Below are 9,420 nucleotides of genomic sequence, written 5' to 3'. Positions count from 1 at the left end.
TGTCCGGTTGTGAAGTCCATTTATATGCAGATGATGTCCAAGTTTATGTTAGTAGTCCGATAAATCAAATAAATGTCTGTGTTAGTAAGAGTAATAATGTTCTGTGTCTTGTTGACAATTGGGCGAAAGACAATGGCTTAAGCATAAATCCATCCAAGTCAAAATGTATATTAATTAGCAAATTATCTTTGGATAACAGATGCTTAGAGAGCCTGGTATATAATAACATGCCTATAAAAGTTGAGGAGTATGCAACAAATCTAGGTATCAGATTTTGCAACACCTTGAGCTGGAGTAAACACATTTTCAAAGCAACTGGACGTCAGCTTTCGGCTTCAAAAGACTATCTGCCACAGCATATTAGGATGCTAGTATCTAAAATAATCCTAATTTCCACACTTTTTTATGGTGTTGACATTTTTGGTCACTGTGATACTAGAGATTTACACAAGTTAAAAGTAACGTAAAATTCTATAGACAGATATGTACATATATAACCTGAAACGACTTGACCATGTTTCGCACTTGATCATTAAACTTCTAGGCCTTCTCTTGACCACATGGATAGATATAGGTCTCTTGTTTATTTCCATAACATTGTAAATTCTCAGCAACCAATTTTATATGCCCAAGATTTAAATCACTTTGTTCAAATAGACAATTTTTTATGAATGCTATACGACTCTGGAACAGCCTACCACATAACTTAAAAACAATTAGGTGCAACTCAGTTAAAGTGCAACATTAAGAAATATTTAAAATAAAACAGAATATATTTAAAATAAAAAGTATCAAAAACAAAATTATTAAATTAAACAAACAAACAGAATTAAAATTAGTTATATCAGAAATGTTAATGCAACTTATTAATATTAACAATAAATAACAAATATATATAATATAATATCATTTTTTTTAGAATAACATAGATCTAAAGTAATCAAACAAAATTTTAACATTTTCAACCCATTTTGACTAATGCAATAAATATAAGCATAACCTTGTCGCACTGGGATAGGAAGTAAATAAAGTTAAATTAAAAAAATTGCGGAAATAATGTATTTTTAGGACGATACAGTGGCTAAGGAAAACCGAGAGCAATAAAACTACTTCGGGAAAATCATCAACAACCACCAACCGAAGAGCAATCTAGTAGACTGAGGGCGCACTATGGTTTTTTTCGCGTTTTTTTGGCATGAAGTCAATTTTTTTTTTTTGTATATTAAATTCTTTTTTATTTCTAATTTTAAAACACCCTAGACAAATAAAAAAAACCTCGAACTTTAACAAATGGAGCAAAACTGTTCTGCTGACGAGCTGTTAAAGTCAGCTGATTATGTACCATCTGTTTTGTATGAAATTGGCGTGAAAAATTGTGTGACTTTGATCGTTTGTTGTTGCAAAAGTTTACGAAAAAGTTTGATGAATAAATATGGAAAACGATTGTCCATGTATGTAAAACTAAAGTTTACCAATGTTCGTTATTATGTGTTTTTGTCCAATTGTACCGTGTTTTGTTTAACAAGTGTAGTTGTGTTTCGTGGATCAGTACTTTTGCATGGCAAAGTGTTGCAAAAAGTTATAAACGAGAAACTATTGACCAAAGTGTGCATATTAATGAGAATCTAACCGTTTTTGTCCGAATCCACTCGTTTTTGAAAAAATCAAAATTTTCTAGTACAATATGTGTCCAGTCGTGCTGAACTGGTTGACATTTGGAGCAACAACAATCGCTCAGGAGACGCCGTACAACAGCACATATTGAGAGTGATCGCACAAAAACATTTAGAAAACGAAACCATAAAATCGATTAAGGAAAAAGTGAAAGACTTTGTCAGTTATTTAAATAAACTCTTGCCTAAATGTAATTCATACGAAAGCGCTGGTCCTCGTCTGAAAAGAAAATTGGCACGGAACTTTCAGAGGAGAATAACAACTTATCTCCCTTACTCATACATGCTGCCACAGTTTCAGCTAAAAAATCGAACGAAAAAGACTTGGCTGTTGTTTTAAAAGCAGCTGCAAGTTCTAAGAGCATTAAGAAAAAAAGAAGCATTTTGCGGATGAGCCTAAACAAATGTCAGATGACAGTGCCCTTGAATTTTTAATAGAAAATGGATTTACAAAACGTTAGTATATAAATATACAACGAAATGGAAAAATGCACGAATGTGATATATACCCGGCATATCCGGCCGTACTTAATTCTAAATTAAAACTCAGGCCAAAAAGAAAAGAATATTTTGAAAATAAGGCACTTGTATCATTGCAAAATCTTTTGGATCATACATCATCCCGCATTCATGAACACGAGGTCTTAGAAACACTTCCCAACGTGGTACAAGTTATTCTTCAGCTATGAATATGATGGTTCGTCCGGTCAGAGTTTATACAAACAGAGTTTTCAGATCCACGATAGTCATTCACTGTTTGTTACAACTGTCCCATTGAAATTGACAAATGAAACGCAACAAATTATTTGGCTTAATAAGACTCCGCAATCTGTTAGATTTTGCCGCCCCTTGAAGATTGAATTCATTAAGGAAATTACCTCGCTTATATTAAAGAAAATGAAAATTTGGATGCCCAGATTCGCAACATGCAAATATATTTGTATAAATTTAAGGAAAAAAAATATATGTCGAGTATTTTGGTGACTTGACACTAATAGATGGTAAAGTCTTAAACATATTAACAGACACTCTTGTCAGTCTTGCCCAATCTGTGGAGCAAAGCCAAAACAATTGCTCAACATTAAAGACATAAGCTCGAAGGCTTTTATGGCTAAGGCACACGCTCTTCAATATGGAATCAGTCCTTTACACACAGAAAAGTTATAATTTTTTTCATTTATTATACCCTTGCAGAGGGTATTATAATTTCAGTCAGAAGTTTGCAACGCAGTGAAGGAGACGTTTCCGACCCTATAAAGTATATATATTCTTGATCAGCATCACTAGTAGAGTCGATCTAGCCATGTCCGTCTGTCCGTCCGTCTGTCCGTCCGTCTGTCCGTCTGTCCGTCCGTTTATATGCAAACTAGTCTCTCAGTTTTAAAGCTATCTGCATGAAACTTTCCCAAAAGTTGTCTTTCTATTGCAGGTAGTATATAAGTCGGAACGAGCCGGATCGGACAACTATAGCATATAGCTCCCATAGGAACAATCGGAAAAATAATTGAAAAAAAATTATAACTTTGCTGTTTTTTAATTTTTTGTTTAGTTCTTCGACATATAGCAATGGTTAAATAATTCATAATTATGGTTTAAATTTCATCAAAATCGGACGACTATAGCATATAGCTCCCATAGGAACAATCGGAAAAATAATTGGAAAAAAATTATAGCTTTGTTGTTTTTTAATTTTTTGTTTTGTTCTTCGACATAAAGCAATGGTTAAATATTTCAGAATTATGGTTAAAATTTCATCAAAATCGGAAGACTATAGCATATAGCTCCCATAGGAACAATCGGAAAAATAATTGAAAAAAAAATATATCTTTGCTGTTTTTTAATTTTTTGTTTAGTTCTTCGACATATAGCAATGGTTAAATAATTCAGAATTATGGTTTAAATTTCATCAAAATCGGACGACTATAGCATATAGCTCCCATAGGAACAATCGGAAAAATAATTGAAAAAAAATTATAACTTTGCTGTTTTTTAATTTTTTGTTTAGTTCTTCGACATATAGCAATGGTTAAATATTTCAGAATTATGGTTTAAATACGCAAGTAAATCATAATTTTAATGTTTTCAAAAATATTTAATTCTTGGGATAGCTGCAAGGGTATATGAACTTCGGCTTGCCGAAGTTTGCTTTCTTTCTGGTTTTTCCGATTGTTCCTATGGGAGCTATATGCTATAGTCGTCCGATTTTGATACAACTTAAACCGTAAGTCGAAAATATTTAACCATTACTAAGTGTCGAAGGACTTAACAAAAAATTAAAAAACAGCAAAGTTATAATTTTTTTCATATATTTTTACGATTGTTCCTATGGGAGCTTTATGCTATAGTCGTCCGATTTTGATATAATTTAAACCGTAATTCGGAAATATTTATCCATTACTAAATGTCGAAGGACTAAACAAAAAATTAAAAAACAGAAAAATAATTGAAAAAAAATTATAACTTTGCTGTTTTTTAATTTTTTGTTTAGTTCTTCGACATATAGCAATGGTTAAATATTTCAGAATTATGGTTTAAATACGCAAGTAAATCATAATTTTAATGTTTTCAAAAATATTTAATTCTTGGGATAGCTGCAAGGGTATATGAACTTCGGCTTGCCGAAGTTTGCTTTCTTTCTGGTTTTTCCGATCGTTCCTATGGGAGCTATATGCTATAGTCGTCCGATTTTGATACAACTTAAACCGTAAGTCGAAAATATTTAACCATTACTAAGTGTCGAAGGACTTAACAAAAAATTAAAAAAACAGCAAAGTTATAATTTTTTTCATATATTTTTACGATTGTTCCTATGGGAGCTTTATGCTATAGTCGTCCGATTTTGATATAATTTAAACCGTAAATCGGAAATATTTATCCATTACTAAATGTCGAAGGACTAAACAAAAAATTAAAAAAACAGAAAAGTTATAATTTTTATACCCTTGCAGAGGGTATTATAATTTCAGTCAGAAGTTTGCAACGCAGTGAAGGAGACATCTCCGACCCTATAAAGTATATATATTCTTGATCAGCATCACTAGGCGAGTCGATCTAGCCATGTCCGTCTGTCCGTCCGTCTGTCCGTCCGTCTGTCCGTCTGTCCGTCCGTTTATATGCAAACTAGTCTCTCAGTTTTAAAGCTATCTGCATGAAACTTTCCCAAAAGTTGTCTTTCTATTGCAGGTAGTATATAAGTCGGAACGAGCCGGATCGGACGACTATAGCATATAGCTCCCATAAGAACAATCGGAAAAATAAATGAAAAAAAATTATAACTTTGCTGTTTTTTAATTTTTTGTTTAGTTCTTCGACGTTTAGTGTTGGTTAAATATTTCCGATTTACGGTTTAAATTTAATCAAAATCGGACGACTATAGCATATAGCTCCCATAGGAACAATCGGAAAAATAAATGAAAAATATTATAACTTTGCTGTTTTTTAATTTTTTGTTTAGTCCTTCGACACTTAGTAATGGTTAAATAATTTCGATTTACGGTTTAAATTATATCAAAATCGGACGACTACAGCATATAGCTCCCATAGGAACAATCGGAAAAATAAATGAAAAAAATTATAACTTTTCTGTTTTTTACTTTTTTGTTCAGTTCTTCGACATATAACAATGGTTAAATATTTCAGAATTATGGTTTAGATTTTATCAAAATCGGACGTCTATATCATATAGCCCCCATAGAAATAATAAAAACATATAAAATAACTATCAAATAATTGAGCTGCTAATCATCATAGCTTCAATGTTTTTAAACATATACGCAGTAAATCATAATTTTAATGTTTTTCAAAATGTTAAATTCTTGCAATAGCTGCAAGGGTATATGAACTTCCGCTTGCCGAAGTTTGCTTTCTTTCTTGTTTTCATTTATTTTTCCGATTGTTCCTATGGGAGCTATATGCTATAGTCGTCCGATTTTGATGAAATTTAAACCGTAAATCGGAAATATTTAACCATTACTAAAAGTCGAAGAACTAAACAAAAAATTTAAAAACAACAAAGCTATAATTTTTGTATACCCTTGCAGAGGGTATTATAATTTCAGTCAGAAGTTTGCAACGCAGTATAGGAGACGTTTCCGACCCTATAAAGTATATATATTCTTGATCAGCATCACTAGTAGAGTCGATCTAGCCATGTCCGTCTGTCCGTCCGTCTGTCCGTCTGTCCGTCCGTTTATATGCAAACTAGTCTCTCAGTTTTAAAGCTATCTGCATGAAACTTTCCCAAAAGTTGTCTTTCTACTGCAGGTAGTATATAAGTCGGAACGAGCCGGATCGGACGACTATAGCATATAGCTCCCATAGGAACAATCGGAAAAATAAATGAAAAAAAAATATAACTTTGCTGTTTTTTAATTTTTTGTTTAGTTCTTCGACATATAGCAATGGTTAAATAATTCAGAATTATGGTTTAAATTTCATCAAAATCGGACGACTATAGCATATAGCTCCCATAGGAACAATCGGAAAACTAATTGAAAAAAAATTATAACTTTGCTGTTTTTTAATTTTTTGTTTAGTTCTTCGACATATAGCAATGGTTAAATATTTCAGAATTATGGTTTAAATACGCAAGTAAATCATAATTTTAATGTTTTCAAAAATATTTAATTCTTGCGATAGCTGCAAGGGTATATGAACTTCGGCTTGCCGAAGTTTGCTTTCTTTCTTGTTTTCATTTATTTTTCCGATTGTTCCTATGGGAGCTATATGCTATAGTCGTCCGATCCGGCTCGTTCCGACTTATATACTACCTGCAATAGAAAGACATCTTTTGGGAAAGTTTCATGCAGATAGCTTTAAAACTGAGAGACTAGTTTGCATATAAACGGACGGACAGACGGACAGACTGACAGACGGACAGACGGACGGACAGACGGACATGGCTAGATCGACTCTACTAGTGATGCTGATCAAGAATATATATACTTTATAGGGTCGGAGATGTCTCCTTCACTGCGTTGCAAACTTCTGACTGAAATTATAATACCCTCTGCAAAGGTATAATGATGATCCAGATTCCACACAGAATTCGTCCGACGATTATTTTGAAGAACTGGACGGACTTGAGGTTATTGCTTCAGAAGATGAATACTTTGAGCTAGAAGAAAATTGAGTAACTTCTATAGTAAGTAACATAACCATACTTATTTAAAATTTTGTAAAATGTATCTTTACTTTCAGAATTAAGCACTAATAATGGAGATGAATACTAAAATGTGATCTATGATAATTATTTTTTTTTCATTTGATATATAGAAAATTTGAAATAAAAATGTTTAATGGAGCTTTTTTGCATGTCGGCCAGACCGGTTATATGGCAGCTATATGAAATAGTGCCCCAAATCATTTGAAACTTAGTAGGCCATATTGGGAGCTTAAAAAATGTATGCAAACCAAATTTCAATTCAAAAGGTTTACAATTAGAGTTTATTTAAAAAAAAAAACGGAATAAAACCATAGTGGGGCTGCTAAAATACATCAGCCAACTCTAAAATAATCTTCTGCTGGTATCTAGCATACCAAGAACGTTCCTGTCTTCTGATTGCAGAGAACCATTATACTTTGAAAACACAGCTAAACTACATAAACTACAATGGCAGCGTCAAGTTCGGACTCTACTAGAGTTTAAATTATATGAGCGTGATAAAGTTAAATATATTTGTCGCAGAGAACACAGAACGGATCAAAACGGGAGTACTTTGATCTGCACACCGGTAGTAATGGACGGAATTGACGAACATTCCAATTCAATGAGCTTATCAGTTGAGATGAGTCCACAACGCCAGTAATAAAGGAAATTCACTCCGCAACAAATACGACGATCCTTAATGTTGGCAGGTCCAAAAGAAGCAGTCTGTCACTGTAGGAAGGAAGTCGGCGTCCTGATTCCCAGTTTAAGCCTCGGAATGGAAATAAAAGGAACTGTTTCTGGACTGATTCTACCATATCTGGATAAGGTTAATATTGTGGAGACCATATGCTTGAGCGTTGGGCGAACTAATGAAACATAATGGAGCTTTATGATACAAGGATCATCAAATTCCTTGGACCAGACTCTTAGCTTTGTTGGAAATGGTAATGTGTCGATTAAAGCATATCAAAAATAAATAAATAGAATAAATATGAAATTAAAATTAGTTAAATTATTGCAACACTGTAATTATAGCAATAAATAAATGTAAAAGTAATAATAACATTTTTGTTAGATTAAGAAATATCTTAAGTTATCAAACAAATTTTAATATGTTCAATATAAATATAAATATATATTATGATCGAACAAGTCACCTAGATCTTGGATAGTTTCAATACGTTCGAGCACGGATTTTCCAATAGAGTATGTGTGAACAATTGGATTGAATCTATAAAGTGACATGGATTTACATTTATCTCGATTGAGCAGTAGCTTATCGACTTGGCACCAGGATTGAAGGATTGAATTTAAGTCGAGCTGGAGCTTTATGTAAGAACCAGACGATGCCATTTGCATACTCAACCTTAATCATCCGCATACATCAAAACTTAGCAGGACCCGATTATGTGAGGAAGATCATAAATAAATAAGCCAAATAATAATGGACCAAGGTCACTACCCTTTGGGATACATAAAAAAAAGACTGTTTTAGAATGTATGCCATTGTATTGGACCTATTAGGTCCATCAAAAGAGCTGGATGGAATCTAAGGATGAGGCGCCTATGGCAGGCTTTGCTGAAGTCAGTAAAAATCACATAAGTTTGTTTTGAAGATAAGAACCCTTGACAAATGAAGGTAGTGAATTCTAGTTGGTTATTTGTTATGCTGGAGTTCTTCACAAATAAGTTTTTCAAAAAGCTATGGAATAAGTTTGGTTAAGGAATAGCGCTAAGTTTGGCTATGCTTTGGTAGTTACTAATAGTCCGATGCCTCTTTTATGGAGTGGAATAATGAAGGATTCCTTCAAAATTGCTGAATGGATGCATAGATCGATGGACTTTTGGAAAGACAATGGTTAATGGAACTGAAAGTGGACAGACTTATCATTGGTAGACGGTTCTCTTTCGTAAAAAGGATCGGTTGCTTACTTTTTAATGACTCACTTAATGACCTCACTCACTTTGTTCACTTACTTGTTCAACTTCTCAGTTGTTTAGTTATTAAGTCGCTCACTTGTTAAGTTTCTCACTTGGTCAGTTGCCCAGTTTTTCGGTTCCTGACTTAATTAATCTTAGCTCGCCTTTTTGTAAATACTTCGCCAAGTGCAGAAAAAAGGCTTTCGCAAAAAACAGACGTTGCTAGCAAACAAACATGATATAAGCGACGATAAAGGAAATTAATTCGAAAGATTATTTGGCCCGCTTGCTTATTCCATCAAGTTTTTATGACTTTGTGCCTTTGAATCAGTGGGCCATATCGTTTTGCAAATCCTCAACAACCACTGCAACCGAAATATTTAAGGATGATAATTTTTCTAGAGAGAGTAAGAAAGAGAGTAGCATTTTTATTAGGACGTGTTTCTAGAGTTACTTGATAAATCGTTTTCAGTAATGGTAATCGATTTTCAACTATTATTTTTATTAACTTGTTTTTCATTATTTAAAAAAATTATAAAGGAAATCAAAATTTGAAGGAACAAAGGAACAAAGTCGGCAACTCGCAGCCAGGGCAATGGGACACGTTTTGGACAAATTTCTCTAAATTGGGTTCCTCAACTATTTTTAAGGCATGAAGTCCCGCTGCCACCATTTGAA

The sequence above is a fragment of the Drosophila elegans genome, unplaced genomic scaffold (assembly GCF_018152505.1).
Source record: "Drosophila elegans isolate 14027-0461.03 unplaced genomic scaffold, ASM1815250v1 contig_257, whole genome shotgun sequence".
NCBI classification, from domain to species: domain Eukaryota; kingdom Metazoa; phylum Arthropoda; class Insecta; order Diptera; family Drosophilidae; genus Drosophila; species Drosophila elegans.
Note: the sequence above shows the minus strand (reverse complement) of the source record.